This window comes from Rhinoderma darwinii, chromosome 1 (assembly GCF_050947455.1).
Source record: "Rhinoderma darwinii isolate aRhiDar2 chromosome 1, aRhiDar2.hap1, whole genome shotgun sequence".
Taxonomy (NCBI): Eukaryota; Metazoa; Chordata; class Amphibia; order Anura; family Rhinodermatidae; genus Rhinoderma; species Rhinoderma darwinii.
Genome location: NC_134687.1, coordinates 515708662 through 515726759, shown reverse-complemented (window position 1 = coordinate 515726759; position 18098 = coordinate 515708662).

The following is an 18098-nucleotide window of genomic DNA, read 5'->3' as shown; positions in this document are numbered from 1 at the left end:
GTACCCTGCCGCCCGGCTCCCATAGAAGTCTATGGGGCCGGGTAATACACGGCCATCACTGGGATGTGTCCCGAGTGATGGCCGGGTTTTCCGGCGCTTGCGCTCTATCTCCTCCTCCTCACAGCGCAGAGTGCATGTGAGGAGGAGGAGTTGATGCCATTCTGACGAATGGCTGTGCGCTGTACACTGTGTGGCAGGGCCGGGGTGTACAGCAGGTGGAAGGGAGCGCTGCGCTGGCTCCCTTCCCCTGCTTGTTTTAAAAGCGCCCTGGCCCGGCGACACCTTCGATGGCGCCGCTAGCAGCTGCTGCTGCGGCAGCTGCTACTACTGCAGCGACGCCACTATAGCAGAGCAGGGAGGTATCTCCCCGCTCTGCTATGTGCTAGCCGCATTTTAGCTCCTTGAAGGAGCGGAATCCCCGTGTTTTCGGGGATTCCGCTCCTGGACAGAGCGCTTGATGTCTCTGTCCATATCTGGGCAGTGACATCAGGGGAAACTCCTGAAGCGGAATCCCCGAACACATGGGGATTCCCCTTCAGGAGTTGCCGCTGATGTCACTGTCCAGATCTGCCCGGCCCGGCACGGATGCAAAACTTTATGCAAACCGGCCGGGCAGAATGGCCGATTTTACTGGCCGGCACTCGGGCTCGGGCGCGACCCGGTCGTGTGAATCCCGCCTTATACCTAACACAACAGACATATAGAAAGAGGGAGACCCAGACAGCTGGTGGTAATTAGAGACAATATATATTTACAAAAACTGCTACCAGCAGGCAAATTCCTCTTATTCCAACTGTCATAAATAAATAAATAACTTTATTGTGCTTATATTCAAGCAAAAGGACTAACTACACTCATTGATTAAAAGTTGTAACATATCCTCCGTTTGGCAAGTGACGTTAGACAGTGCAAGCAGGATTATATGTATGTTCAGTCAGTATTGCCCGGCGGCTGCAGAACGCCGGGTCAAACAGACGATATTCAGAAGAGGCCAACGGAGGTACACATTCGATTAAAAGATAAAGTGTCAGAGCCCCCCGACATGTTTCGCTGTACTAGACAGCGTCCTCAGGGGTTCAGGGGCTATTGATAGCGCGCCGAAAATCCACAATCGTATTATGCTGTCCAGAAGGAACAGCTGACAAGTGGGCTGACCAATCCTGGTCCGTCAAAGCGTCCAAGCCTCCCATCAAAAATGATTGGACGGTGTGCCACACCGGGAACCAATCAAAATGTGCCGGCACTGTCCAATAGTGTACAGTGGGGAGGGACAGGAGCTCCCATCTCCTCAGATAGACACCAAAGACAGCCAATAGGAGAGCAACCGCGGCGGAGCACTAACTTGAGTCCGCCCACTGTACATGCATCGCACACTAAGTCTCTCCTGGCCATATGATAGATAGATAAATACGTGCAACTGCAATTTAAATGACAGGGTGACAGGCAGGTCTTTGTCTATGATATAAGCCACTAATTATGTACTGAAAAAAGATGCATTAATTACATCAAAACGGCATGCTAATAATGATGACACATTAAAATCAAAATAGTCAGAATTACAAGACAATCATATATATAAGGGTAAGTAAACCAAAGTAAATACTCAATCTGGAACATACGTCCTATGTAGTAACACAACCCAGACGAGACAACATATCAATCAATAAACACAACCAAACAACAGACATATGTGTATTTGCATTGGAATTGTTTTTCTACATTCATTATAGGCAGCAGGGGGTTCCTTCACTAAATGAAAGCTGCAAACGTGAAGCCCTCATTGAGTCCATTAGGGCTCAGGGTATTAAGGCGATAGATCCATCTAGCCTCCTCCTGCAACAATCTGCGATCAAGATTGCCTGATCTTGGGCCCATCTTGATCAGAGATATACCCCAGAATTTTAACACACGAGTATCGCCATCATGAAAAGATCTAACGTGTCTTGATAGCGGTGTGTCCTCTTTACCATTTATCGAAAAACAGTATCGGGAGATTCTTCTCCTAAGTTCTTGTATCGTCTTCCCTACATACAATTTCGGACAAGGGCATTTTGCTGCGTACACTAAACCACTGCTCTGGCAGTTCATAAACTGTTTAATTTGATATGTATTGTCGTCCGAGACATTACAGAAGCTTTTAACAGTGGGCATATAAGGGCAGAACGAACATCTCCCACAAGGATGTGAGCCCGTGACTCTTGTTTTAAGCCAGCATGTAGAGGTTGGTGACGGCCCAGAATTATGGCTGTGGACTAAATAATCCCGCAGGTTCTTGCCTCTTCTGTATGTTATACTGGGAATGGGGGAGATCCGATCACGTAGGTCGGGATCCGCCCTTAGAATGGGCCAGTATTTCTCCAGAATCTTCCTAACTTGAGAGGAACATGCATCGTATGTACCGATGCATCTAATAACAGGGGAGGACCCTATGGGGCTCGTATTTCTGGCAGTCATACGTGTGGATTCACAGAGAAGATCTTGCCTTTTCGTCGCCCTGGCCCTGGCATAGGCTCTATGTAAATGTTTCTTCGGGTATCCCCGAGATAGGAATTTTGAAAACAACCCATCACACTCAGTTTTAAATGATGCTTCATGCGAGCAGTTTCTTTTTGCTCTGAGGTATTGACCTATTGGGATACCCCTCTTCAAAGCAGGGGGATGATGACTGTCCCAATGGAGGAAACTATTAGTGGCTGTGGGTTTCCGACAGATTTTTGTCTGGACACTACCACCAGTATCCAGAGAAATTCGAAGGTCTAAAAATGCAATTTCAGTATGATGAATCTCATGTGTAAATCTCATACCAATAGAGTTGCTGTTTAGTACAGACAAAAAAGTGGGGGAGTCTCCCTCCCAAAGGATCAAAATATCGTCTATATAACGACCCCAAAATAATATGTGACAGGCGTAACAAAGTAAATCTTCGGAAAAACCGATTGTGTCTTCCCACCACCCCAAAAATAAATTGGCATAAGTGGGGGCACATGCTGTGCCCATTGCCGTGCCCTTTATCTGATGGTAGAATTTTTTAACACAACAGACACAAACTGGTAACCTGATTCATAACCTTCTAGATACCAGGAGCTGGTGAGTAAGGAAACAGTACAAGGATTTCCAAAGACAAAATATATTAAAAATATCTCAAAGAAAAAGTACATTACTAAAGAAGTAGAAGCAAAAGAACTGATAATGATGGATAAATTGGTGGATTCCATTTATTTTTGTGGGGACAAAGCGCATCAGTTTGCACAATTCAAGAGATACACAACAAAAAAGGTTAGTGTGACTGAGTCCTTACAACTTGGAGGTCATTAATGGAGGGAAGCTCACAGAGAAAAGAAAATTAATCTATGCACCAACTGTGTCTCTAGAGTCCCATAGTAACAATCCTAAAATGTTGTACACTGACTTCCCTTGTGCAATCTTAGGATTTCTAAATGTATATTCCAGCCTTATTTACTTTTCACATCCCCCTCTGGTCTTTGTTTACAATGCTAGACTAAGGATTGGAGCTACTCACGGAGAAATCTAGAAGTATAGTTTACATTATATTTTATAGCTGATTGATATATTCTTGATATTAAAGTGTAGCTAAACGTTCGACAAACTTCTGACATGCCATAGTGATATGTCAGAAATTTTCATTGGAGCACGCAGACCTCCACCAATCGCTAGAACGAAGCAGCTGAAGTGCTCGTGTGAGCGCTTAGCCGCTTCGTGTCTGTTCGGCTATTTCCGGAACGCCAATGTATGTATCGGAGTATAGGCTCATAGACTTTCTATTGAGTCCGTATACCGATACATTTTTTCCAGAAAAAGCTGAATAGCCACGAAGCAGCTGAGCGCTCACACGAGCGCTTCAGCTGCTTCATTCTAGTGATTGGTGGGGGTCTCCGTGCTCGTACCCCCACCAATCCTCACTATGTCACTATGACATGTCAGAAGTTTGTCGAACGTTTAGCTACACTTTAATTGATTTTTAAGGGAGTCCGTTCATGCAAAATATATACCGGACTGTCGGTTTATCTATCTTTCTATCTATTTATCTATCTATCTATAATTTCTATCTATCCATCATATCTATCCATACACACGCACACATATATTGTAATCTTAAAAATATTTATTTGGTTTTTTTTATCTACCAATTTCCACAGCTGTCAAAGTTCTATTGATTAACACATGAAGAAGGTAAAGTTAATGCTACCTACATGAAATTTACATATAGCATAGTTGGTTCAACCGGTATCTTTGCCTTTGCTGATGTAGAAGATCAATAGATCTTAACTGTGCCTATGCACACTATCCATTCAGTATTAATTAAGTACTCAATCACTGAATCAATGTTTTTTTTTATCAAGTGGCAGTGGATGGGCAATCTACTATTATCCATTACCATTAATAACCGTACATTGTATGATTATTAACTATGCTCCAACATATGTAATAACATGATTGACAGAAATATAAATATATATATATATATACCTACTCTCAGAAGAGAGCCACTTGTCATACGCTGTATCTGTGCTGCTGTCATATTATCTCAAAGGAGATATATATATATTATATATATATATCTCCTTTGAGATAATATGACAGCAGCACAGATACAGCATACTTAATTAATACTGAATGGATAGTGTATATATATATATATATATATATATATATATATTGAAGAGAATCTCACAGCACTCCATGTTAGTGAAAAAAATGTTGGTTTATTACAAGCTTGTGCCGGCTTAACCCCTTAAGGACGCAGCCTAGTTTGGGCCTTAAAGAGGCTCTGTCACCAGATTTTCAAACCCCTAACTCCTATTGCAGGAGATCGGCGCTGCAATGTAGATAATAGTAACGTTGTGTTTTTTTTTCAAAAACGAGCATTTTTGGCCAAGTTATGAGCATTTTTATATTTATGCAAATTAGCCTTTCTTAAGTACAACTGGGCGTGTTTAAAGTTATGTCCAAGTGGGCGTGTATTGTGTGTGTACATCTGGTCGTTTTTACTTGTTTTACTAGCTGGGCATTGTGAATGGAAGTGTATGATGCTGACGAATGAGCATCATCCACTTCTCTTCGTTACCACCCAGCTTCTGGCAGTGCACAGACACACAGCGTGTCCTCGCGAGATCACGCTGTGACGTCACTCACTTCCTCCCACAGGAACTTCATCGCGTCGGATGAGCCAGGACACGCTGTGTGTCTGAACTGCCAGATGCTGGGTGGTAACGAAGCGAAGTGGATGATGCTGATTCGTCAGCATCATACACTTCTATTCACTTCGCCCAGCTAGTAAAACAAGTAAAAACGCCCAGATGTAACGAACACCATACACTTGGACATAACTTTAAACACGCCCAGTTGTACTTAAGAAAGGCTAATTTGCATAAATATAAAAATGGTCATAACTTGGCCAAAAATGCTAGTTTGTGAGAAAAAAAAAAAACAACGTTACTATTATCTACATTGCAGCGCCGATCTGCTGCAATAGGAGATAGGAGTTTGAAAATCTGGTGACAGAGCCTCTTTAAGGCTCAGAGCCCATTTTTCAAATCTGACATATTTCACTTTATGTGGTAATAACGTCGGAATGCTTAAACTTATCCAAGCGATTCTGAGATTATTTTCTTGTGACACATTGGGCTTCATGTTTGTGGTAAAATTTGGTCGATATATTCAGTGTTTATTGGTGAAAAATTGCAAAATTGAGAGAAAATTTTGAAAAAATAGTATTTTTCAGAATTTAAATGCATCTGCTTGTAAAACTGACGGTTATACCACCCAAAATAGTTACTAGTTCACATTTCCCATATGTCTACTTTAGATTGGCATCGTTTTTTGAACATTCTTTTATTTTTCTTGGACGTTACAAGGCTTAGAACATAAACAGCAATTTCTCATATTTTCAAGAACATTTCAAAAGCCTTTTTTTTAAGGTACCTCTTCAGTTCTGAAGTGGCCTTGAGGGGCCTATGTATTAAAAACCCTGATAAAACACCCCATTTTAAAAACTAGACCCCTCAAAATATTCAAAACAGAATTTAGAAAGCTTTTTAACCCTTCAGGCATTTCACAGGAATTAAAGCAAAGTGGAGGTGAAATTTGCACATTTCATTTTTCTTGCTGAATTTCAATTTTATTCAATTTTTTTTCTGTAACACAGAAGGTTTTACCAGAGAAACACTACTAAATATGTATTGTCCAGATTCTGCCGTTTTTAGAAATGTCCCACATGTGTCTCTAGTGCACTCGTGGAATAAAACACAAGCCCTAGAAGCAAGGAAGCACCTAGTGCATTTTGAGGCCTCTTTTTTTATTAGAATATATCTCATGCAAGGTTTGAAAAGGTGTTGAGGTGCCAAAACAGTAGAAATCCCCCAATAGTGACCCCATTTTGGAAACTACACCCCTCAAGGAATAAATTTATGGTTGTTGTTACCATTTTGACCGCACAGTTTTTTCACAGCACCTATTTGAATTGGGCTGTGAAATTAAAAAAATAACAATTTTTCCAATAAGATGCAATTTGTGATCAAAGTTTCTTATTTTCACAGGGAACAAAATACCCCATTTTGTTGCCCAATTTCTCCTGAGTGCAACAATACCCCATTTGTAGCGATAAACTGCCGTTTGGGCCCATGGGGGGCCTCAGAAGGGAAGTAGCGCTGTGTGTTCTTTGTAGTGCAGATTTTGCTGGTTTGGTTTTCGGGTGCCATGTCGCATTTGCAGAGCCCCAGAGGTATCAAAGCAATGGAAACCAACCAAAAGTGACCCCATTTTGGAAACTACACCCCTCAAGGAATTAATTTATGGGTGTTGTGACCATTTTGACCCCATAGTTTTTTCACAGAACTTATTTTAATTGGGCTGGGAATGAAAACAAAATTAATTTTTTCCAATAATATGTAGTTTTGGCTGAAAATTTCTTATTTTCACAAGAAACAAAATACCCCATTCTGTTGCGCAATTTGTTATGAGTGCCGCAATACCCCATTTGTGATGATAAACTGCGGTTTGGGCCCATGGGAGGGCTCAGAAGGAAAGGACCACCATTTGGCCTACTGGGGATTTTCTGGTGCGAAGTCATGTATGCAGAAGCCCCTGAGGTACCAGTACAGTTGAAACCCGCAAGAAGTGACCCTGTTTTAAAAACTACACCCCTTAAGGCATTCATCTAGAGGTGTAGTGAGCATTTTGACCGGACACATACACCCCATAAACTGTAATGTGGGTTCTCCTGGGGACGGCAATACCCTCAATGTGGCTGTTATTAGCTGCCCGTGCACGCAGCAGGGCCCAGAGGGGAAAGATGAGGGGGGATAAGCTGTGCAGAGAACATCAGGGTAAGTAAAATTGGGGTAAATTATAAAGATACAGAGCTCTGGTTTTTCGGGACACGTGTCAAATTGATATATTGTGTCCTCCCTTATCCCCCTCTTATAGCAGACTTTGCACCTCTTTTGACTTTTTCCCTTCTTGCCAGTTTGGGGAACTTCTCCTGGAAAGTGTTGCCCTGGTACGATGCGTGTGGCCTCGCTTCCAGAAGTACTGGGTGCCCCCCCCCTTCTTGGTCCCTAAAGATTAGGTTCTTGATAATCACCTCTTGAAATTCCAAGAAAGTTCCCCTCTGGCCTGCACATCGACGTAGCACGTACACATTGTACAAAGCCATCGGTATGATGTGCACGGCCAACTTCTTATACCACACCGCATGGCGCTGTAGGGCTTCAGGATTTGATCTGACAAGTCCACACCTCCCATGTACCTATTGTAGTCCAGGATTTAGTCTGGTTTCTGTACTGGTACCTCGTACTGGTTCATGGCTACTGGTGCGGCCATGTATTGTTGTCAATACAAGGACATCTCTCTTGTCCTTGTACTTGACACACAATATGTTGCTGCTAGATTGTGCCCTGCTCTCACCCCTTCTTGTTTGCCCAAGCAGAGTCTTAGGGAGGCCTCTCAGGTTTCTTCTAGCAGTGCCGCATGCCGCAGGACTTCTGGAAGCGAGGCAGTTGAAGAGTGGGACGCTGGTATAAAAATTATCCAGGTAGAGGTGGTGACCCTGGTCCAGCAGTGGGTGCACCAAATCCCACACAATTTAACTCCCAGTAAGGGGGGGCATTCTGGGGGCTGAATACTGGTGTCCTTCCCTTCATATATCCTAAACCTGTGGGTATACACTGATGCACTCTCGCACAGCTTATACATCTTCACACCATACCTTGCCCTCTTACTCGGCACGTACTCGCGGAATTGAACCCTCCCTTTAAAATGTACCAAGGACTCATCAATAGAAATACACTTCTCGGGGGTGTATGCTTGGGAAAACCGGGCACTGAAATGGTCTAATAGGGGTCTCCGTTTATACAAACGGTCAAAACTGGGGTCATCTCGGGGTGGGCACGGCTCATTATCAGTATAATGTAAGAAGCGAAGTATTGCCTAATTTATTTAATTTTTTTAGGTTACAGTTCAGTTCTGAAGTTGCTTTGAGGGGCCCATATATTAGAAACCCCTATTAAAAACCCCATTTTAGAAACTAGACCCCTCAAAGTATTCACAACAGCATTTAGAAAGTTTGTGAACCCTTTAGGTGTTTCACAGAAATTTAGAGCAAAGTAGAGGTGAAATTTACATATTTTTTTTGTCAGTAAATCCTCTTTATACCATTTTTTTTATAACACAAAAAGTTTTATCAGAGAAACGCAACTTAATACGTATTGCCCAGATTCTGCCGTTTTGGGAAATATCCCACATGTGGCCCTAGTGTGGTAATGGACTGAAGCACCGGCCTCCGAAGCAAAGGAGCACCTAGTGGATTTTGAGGCCTCTTTTTCATTACGCACCATGTCCGGTTTGAAGAGGTCTTGTGGTGCTAAAACAGTGGAAACCCCCAAAAGTGACCCCATTTTGGAAACTAGACCCCTTGAGGAATTCATTGTAGTTTTCATGGGGTTCATGTGGCTTTTTGATCAGTTTTTATTCTGTTTTTAAGTGGCGTGGTGACTAAAAAACAGCAATTCTACTACTGTTTTTTTATTCGATTTTTTTTTTACAGCGTTCACCGTGCGCTATAAATGACATATTCACTTTATTCTGCGGGGCGATAAGATTATGGCGATACCATATGTTTATAGTTTTTGTTAATGTCTTATGGCGTTTGCACAATAAAATATGTTTTGTAAAAAATCATTCACTTTTTGCGTTACCTTATTCTAAGAGCCATAACTTTTTTATTTTTCCATCAATAAAGCCGTGCGAGGACTTATTGTTTGCGTAACGAACTGTAGTTTTGATCAGTACCATTTTTAGGTACATGCGACTTTTTGATCTCTTTTTATTACATTTTTTGGGAGGTGAAGTGACCAAACAATTGTGATTCTCGTACGGTTTATTATTATTTTCTTTTACGGCGTTCACCGCGCGGGATAAATAACGAAATAATTTTGTAGTTCAGGCCGTTACAGACGCGGCGATACTAATTATGACTAGTTTATTTGTTTGTTTATATATTTTTATTAATAATAAAGGACTGATAAGGGAAAAGGGGGTATTTTTACTTTTATTACTTTTAAATCTTTTATTTTCTTATTTTTACACATCTTTTTTTAACTTTTTTTTAACTTTATTACTTTGTCCCATTAGGGGACTTGAGGGCAGGAGGCCCTGATCGCTATTCTAATACACTGCACTACATGCGTAGTGCAGTGTATCAGAGCTGTCAGCTACTCACTGACAGCAAGCATAGTGGGTCCTGACTTCGTCAGGACCCACTAGGCTTCCGTCTATGGCATAGCCGGACGCCATTGTTTGGTGTCCGGTTGCCATAGTCACCATCGCCGGCCGCTATAGTGTAGCAGGCCGGCGATGGCAGCTTAACCCCTAAAAAGCCGTGATCGCTATTGAACACGGCTTTTCAGGGGTTAATCAGCGGGGACACAGCGATCGGTCCACGCTGTAGGAGCTATGACAGCTGCTGTATGAGACAGCAGCTGTCACAGCGCCTGTATGTGTCGGGAGGACCGCCGAAATGACCGTTACTCCCGAGACGTACTATTAGGTCATGGAGCGCGAACACTATGGTTACCATGACCTAATAGTACGTCCAGGAGCGGGAAGGGGTTAATAAACCACAATTTTTTTCACTAACACGGAGTGCTGTGGGATTTTCTTCAATATTGAAGATTCTTCAATATTTCATTTTGAGTGCTGCTGCTTTTCCAGTTGTATATATATATATATATATATATATATATATATATATATATAGCTTTAGAGACTACTCTGTCAGAGAATTTATTCCCCAAAACTTGTCATCAGTATGTATAGCCTGTTTTTACATCAGGACAGTGTTGTATCTCATATAATAGTGAGGAATCTAATAAATTTCTATTTATTTAATTATCAGTTAGAACAAAATATTTTTAATACTTCATAACATTTCATTCACCTAGACAATATGCTCTATTAGAGCATATATGTGATTGCGAGCACGGACGACCGCCGACGGCTGCAGACAGCAACCCACATTTTCAGCCCATGCTCCCATACAAAGTATGGGAGCACGGTTTGTAAAAAGTAAAAGACATCTCCTATATTTTGCGGTGGCTTTCTACGGGCCGGACACCTTCCCGTAAGTAAACAGGAACAATACCGTGGACAATAGAAGTGAATGGGTCCATAATCGCGGACCATAATTACGGTCTGCGATTATGGAAGAGTTTTATCGTTGTGTGCATGGGGCCATAGAGAGTGGACCCTGCCTGGGACTCGTCTCTATTACCCAGTGTGAAGAGCTGCTCTGGAGGGCTCGGCACAACCATGTATTACATGGTCACCCATTCACTTGCATTGGCACCATGTTATGGCACATTACCCCCACAGTGAAATGGTGGGTTATCCACAGCTTCCCCTTAATGGCTTCCTCTTTCAATATCAGCTGATCGCCAAGGGGTTTGAGCAGCAAGACCACTGCAATATCAGTGGATCACTGGGATGAGCTTTCTTATAAAAGATACATCATAATTACATGATATGAAAAAAACACAAAAACAGGCCAAACTTACTAAATGGGCAAGTAGATACCAGTTCCCAACAGGATGCAGACAAGCCACAAATGCTACAGAGGGGGAGTGCTCAGGTACATTAAATAGTGATATCCAATCCCACTATTCTTGAGGGGAGTGGCTGCTCATTGTTATCTCTGCACACAACCAAAGCTTCAAATAATGTGCCAGTCGCAATGCGTAGCGTATCTTGCTGGATCACAGCCTATTAGTCACGCCCATACTATTACATCAGGTGGGCTACCCTGTACGCCACACCAGGCACTGGCACACAAAGCTCTCCCAACATTACAAGGCCTGCATCCTGAAAAAAGTGTACACACAAAAAGTATCCATGATAAACATGAGGTATTAGTTGATATTTTGGCTAAAATACGCAAGCTCACAACCCACGTTAACCCCTTCCCGACATTTGCCGTACATGTACGTCATGGAAAGTACTGACTTCCCGCATCTTGCCGTACATGTACGTCAAACGTTTGGCACCGGCTCAGAAGCTGAGCCGGTCCCATCATCACCGGATCTCAGCTGTATCTTACAGCTGACATCCGACTGTAACGGCGGGGACCGAAATTAGCTTCGATCCCCGCCATTAACCCCTTAAGTGCAGCGCTCAAACGCGATCGCTGCACTTAAGGTGTTTGCAGCTCATCGGAACCCCAGTAATGAAATTGCCGGGGTTCCGGTGGCTGCAATGGCAACCGGAGGCCTAATACTGGCCTCCCGGTCTGCCTAGCACCGAAGCCGGTCAAGATCCGCCCGGCGGCGGAGCCTGATCGGCTTCCGTAGCTGCCGGCAAGATGGCGCCGGGTCAGGAGCTGATCCGGCGTCATCAGCGGTGGAAGTCAGCTGTACTGTACAGCTGACATCCACCTGTAACGGCAGGAACCGGAGCTAGCTCCGATCCCTGCCATTAACCCCTTCGATGCAGCAATCGAAAGCGATTGCTGCATCGTAGCGGTTACAAGCAGATCGCCAGCCCTGACAGGCAATCGGGACTGGCGACTGCTGTTATGGCAACAGGAGACACAATGGTCTCCTGCTCTGCCATTACGGAAGCCGATTTAGGCCCCGCCGGGAGGCGAAGCCTAAACGGCTTGCTGTCAGTGAATGACTGACAGATCTAATACATTGCACTACATAGGTAGTGCAATGTATTAGAAAAAAAAAAATCTGACCGTTGGACCTTCAAGTCCCCTAGTGGGACTTGAGAAAAAGTGTAAAAAAAGTATAAAAAAGTGTAAAAAAAAGTGCAAAAAATAAAAGTTTGAAAACAATAAAAGTTTCAAGTAATCAAATAACACACAATCCCCCTTTTACTCTTATCAAGTCCTTTATTATTGAAAAATAATAATAAACCATATGTATTTGGTATCGCCACGACCGTAACGACCGGAGGTATCAAAATATTATATTATTTATTGCACGCGGTGAACAGCGTAAAAAAAACCCGTAAAAAACGTTACCAGAGTTTCTGTTTTTTAGTCACTTTGCCCTACAAATATTACAATAAAAAGTGATCAAAAAGTCGCACGTATCCAAAAATGGTACCTATAAAAACTATAGCTCGTCCCGCAACAAACCAGCCCTCATACCGCTACGTCTATGAAAAATAAAATTAGTTATGGCTCCAATAAGTCAGGAAATAAAAAAATATGCAGTTGTGCCCGAGGAGAACATTTCTTCTGTTTCAAGAGGCGATTTATCAAGGACCTAAAATTAGGGAACCAGGAAGGGAGGGCCCAATCATATCCGATGGAAGCGACGGTGCCCGTATTATACCAGGATAATACTTTCCCAGCAAAATTCCCCAAACTACAAAGGCGCGGAGTGTGGACCAAAAGGGGGATAAGAAATGACACCATTTATCAGTGCGACACCGGCCTGTGCAGAAAGGATTGCTTCACAGCGTAACACACATCTATGGATTATTTTTATTTTTTTATACCACCTGACTATGCCCCTTATATACTCCGCCCCGCTTACATGTACCCCCACATTATAAAACACCAGCAATACTCAAACAAATATAGTACCAAGCAAAATCCGCTCTCCAAAAGCCAAATGGTGCTCCCTCGGCCCTGAACCCTACAGCGTGCCCAAACAGCAGTTTCCTTCAACATATATGGCACCGTCATACCCGTGAGAACCCTTTTAACAATTTTTGTGGTGTGTGTCTCCAGCGTCATAAGCTGGGCATGACATATTTGCCACTGAATGGCATATCTAGGGAAAAATATAAATTTTTAATTTGCACCATCCGCAGCGCATTCATTTATGGAAAAGACCTGTGGGGTGAAAATGCTCACTACACCCCTTAATAAATGCCTTGAGGGGTGCAGTTCCATAATGGGGTCACTTATCAGGGGTTTATTTTTATTATTTCACATCTGAGCCTCTGCAGTTGTGAACCAATACTTTGTAAATCGCCAAATTAGGCCTCCACTCCGCATGGTACTCTTCACTTCTGAGCCCTGTCATATGTCCAGACAAAAGATTAGGGCCACATGTAGGGTGTTTCTAAAACCGGGAAACACCGCATAATAATTAGAGAGCTGTCTTGTTATGGTGGCACAAGCCGGGCACCACATATTGGCATATCTATGGAAAAAAATCCCATTTTCACTCTGCAACATTGAGCGCACACTAATTTCTACAAAACACCTGCAGGGTTAAAATGCTTACTACACCCCTTGGTAAATGCATTGAGGGGTGTAGTTTACAAAATGGGGTCACTTCTGGGGGGTTTCCACTGTTTTGGGCCCACAGGTGCCCAGAAACCAATCCAGCAACATCTGCACTCCAAATGGCGGTCCTTCCCTTCTGAGCCCTGCCGTTTGCCCAAACATCAGTTTATGACCACATATGGGGTATTGCCGTACTCGGGAGAAATAGCTTTACAAATGTTGGGTTCTTTTTTTCCTTTATTTGTTGAGAAAATGAAAAAATTTGCGCTAAAGCTACGTCTTATTGAAGAAAAAGGACTGTTTTTATTTTCACTGCCTAATTCTAATAAATTCTATGAAACATCTGTGGGGTCAAAATGCTCACTACACCCCTAGATGCATTCTTCAAGAGGTGTAGTTTCCTAAATGGAGTCCCTTTTTGGGCGTTTTCATTGTTTTGTCCCCTCAGGGGCTTTGCAAATGTGACCTGGCCTCCGCAAATCATTCCTGCTAAATGTGATCTCAAAAAGTCAAATAGTGCTCTTTCCCTTCTAAGCCCTGCCGTGTGTCCAAACAGCCGTTTATTACCACATGTGGGGTATTGTTTTACTCGGGAGAAATTGCTTTACAAATTTTGTGGTGCTTTTTCTCCTTTAGTCCTTCTGGAAATGAGAAAAAATTAGCTAAACCTACATTTTCTTTGAAAAAATGTAGATTATTATTTTCAGGGCCTACTTCCAATAATTTCTGCAAAAAAACTGTGGTGTCAAATCGCTCACTATACCCCTAGATAATTTCCTCAATGGGTGTTGTTTCCAAAATGGGGTCACTTGTGGGGGGTTTCCACTGTTTTGTCCCCTCAGGGGCTTTGTAAATGTAACATGGCCTCCGCAAACCATTCCTGCTAAATTTGAGTTCCAAAAGCCAAATGGCGCTCTTTCCCTTCTCAGCCTCGCCGTGTGTCCAAACAGCCGTTTATTACCACATGTGGGGTACTGTTTTACTCGGGAGAAATTTCTTTACAAATTTTATGGTGATTTTTCTCCTTTAGTCCTTGTGGAAATGAAAAAAAATTAGCTAAACCTACATTTTATTTGAAAAAATGTAGATTTTCATTTTCACAGCCTACTTGCAAAAATTTCTGCAAAAAACCTGTGGGGTCAAAATGCTCACTATACCCCTAGATAATTTCCTCAAGGGGTATAGTTTCCAAAATGGGGTCACTTGTTTGGGGTTTTCACTGTTTTGTCCCCTCAGGGGCTTTGTAAATGTGACATGGCCTCCGCAAACCATTCCTGCTAAATGTGAACTCCAAAAGCCAAATGGCGCTCTTTCCCTTCTCAGCCACGCCGTGTCTCCAAACAACCGTTTATTACCACATGTGAGGTATTGTTTTACTCGGGAGAAATTGCTTTACAAATTTTGCGGTGCTTTTTCTCCTTTAGTCCTTGTGGAAATGAGAAAAAAAATCGCTAAACCTACATTTTCTTTGAAGAAATGTTGATTTTAATTTTCACGGCCTACTTCCAATAATTTCTGTAAAAAACCTGTGCGGTGAAAATGCTCACTACACCCCTAGATAATTTCCTTGAGGTGTCTAGTTTCCCAGATGGGGTCACTTTTGGGGGATTTTGACTGTTTTGGCACCGCAAGAGCCCTTCAAACCTGACATGGTGCCTAAAATATATTCTAACAAAAATAAGGCCCCAAAATCCACTAGGTGCTCCTTTGCTTCTGAGGCCGGTGTTTCAGTCCAGTAGCACGCTACGGCCACATGTGGGATATTTCCTAAAACTGCAAAAACTGGGCAACAAATATTGAGTTGCATTTCTCTGGTAAAACCTTCTGTGTTATAAAAAAAATTGTATTAAAAATGTATTTCTGCAGAAAAATATGAAATTTGTAAATTTCACCTCTACTTTGCTTTAATTCCTGTGAAATGTTTAAAGGGTTAAGACATTTTCTAAATGCTGTTTTGAATACTTTGAGGGGTGAAGTTTTTAAAATGGGGTGACTTTTTTGGGGTTTCTAATATATAAGGCCCTCAAAACCACTTCACAACTGAACTGGCCCCTGTAAAAATAGCCTTTTGAAATTTTCTTGAAAATGTGAGAAATTGCTGCTAATGTTCTAAGCCTTGTGAGGTCATAGAAAAATAAAAGGATGTTCAAAAAACGATGCCAATCTAAAGTAGACATATGGGGGATGTTAATTAGCAACAATTTTGTGTATTATAACTGCCTGTCTTACAAGCAGATACATTTAAATTGAGAAAAATGCTAATTTTTGCAATTTTTCGCTAAATTTTGGTGTTTTTCACAATTAAATACTGAACATATCGAGCAAATTTTGCCAGTAACATAAAGTCCAATGTGTCACGAGAAAACAATCTCAGAATCGCTTGGATAGGTGAAAGCATTCCGGAGTTATTACCACATAAAGTGACACATGTCAGATTTGAAAAATGAGGCTCTGTCAGGAAGGTCAAAAGTGGCTAAAGAGGGAAGGGGTTAAAGGTCCTCACCATCTTGTGAGTCCCTAGACTAGAACTTTTCGTTCCCTTCATAAAAGCAATACACAGAAAAAAGGGAGTTATATGAAGTTTCAGTTGAAATACATTTGATGGAGTTTTACCATCTTAGACATTTATGACATATCCACATGATATGCCATAAATGTCTGATAGGTATTGGTCCCAGAGGCTGGACTAGCACCTACCAGGCAAGCAGGCTTCACCTGACCCTTATCCGGCCAGGTGAGACAGCCAACAGGTACTATATCCAGGCAGAGATGGAGAGGTGACAAACGTGTTCACATTCAAGGCTATTAAAGTTACTGTAACTCCAATAGACTTTAGTGGAGAGAGCTGTGTACATGTAGATATGCAATATATGTCTATGATGGTAAAAAACCCTTTAGGTTCTAGATCTAGAATATATTTTAATATCGTCTGTGTAAAGGGTTGTTAGATTACTATCCTCTCCTACCTTCCCCTTATAATGTGTTCTTCATCTTTTAAGGACTGCACTAGAGGTTCAACCATCAGATCGTATATTAATGGGGAGATAGGGCACCCTTGCCTAGTACCATTAGATATCCCAAATTTTTTGGAGGCAAAGTTGTTGTAATAAACTATTGCACTTAGTGACGTATAAAGGGAGGAAACCCCAGTGCACCCTATCGAACGCTTTCTCTGCATTAAGTGACAGTAGTGCACTGGACCAGCTCCTCTGCTTTACAATCTGGGTCAGCCTAATCACTCTTCTGAAAGCATCTGTTGTTCGCCTGCCCGGAATGAAGCCCATCTGATCTGTTGATACCAATGTGCAGACTACTTGTCTCAATCTTGCGGATAAAATATTAGAAAATATTTTCAAGTCGCTATTAAGCAGTGATAGAAAATGTAGAGAAAATCCTCATCACATCCAAATTTGAAAAAGGTAAAAAAAAAGAGCTATATTGGAACATTATTTTAAAAGTCCGGAAGGACACAGGTAGGTCGTGTTACCGTTAACATGTTTCGAACAAAGTGTTCTTACTCATAGCATAACGTAACAGATTCGAAGCATGTGTTTTAAAATCAACATCAGCCAATCCTGACACATCTAGGTGAAAGCATGTTTAACATACACTTGGATTATATTCCAGTTCAAATTGTGTTATTTTTCATAACGTTTTGTAGTATTCCTTATTTTTCTGTTTAAACTACTCTGTATAAGTTTTTACATGTGGTCACACATATTACAATCTTGCTGAATAATTAATCTGTTTCTAAAAATGGTGTTAGCTTTGCTTTCACCTAGATGTGTCAGGATTGGCTGAGGTTCATTTTAAAACACATGCTTCGAATCTGTTACGTTATGCTATGAGTAAGAACACTTAAAAATGCTCTACCTGTGTCCTTCTGGACATTTAAAATAATGTTCCAATAAAGCTCTTTTTTTACATTTTTAAATGTGGGCGTGCTGAGGATTTTCTCTACATTTTATTCACTACATGGATTCCTTGCCTGCCTGCAAGCCCCCCTTTCCGACTGCACTCCATTGAGGAACTACAGATTCCAGGAAGAAACATTAGGTGAGCACACCTGTGGCTTTTTCTGCTGTCGTTTTTCTTTTGTTCATATTAAGCAGTTATATGGGCCTAAAAATCACCTGGATGGTTGCCTTTTTTGCCTTCTTTTGGTATTGTCACAAATGAGCCCTTCAACATATTATTTGGAAATGGGGTCTGGTTCCCAACTATGTTGTATATTTTAAGTAAATATGGCGCCAATATATCTTTGTTATATATATAAAATTAATTGATCAACCCATCAGGGCCTGGTGCTTTGCCCCTTTTTTAAGGTAGTAATATCCTT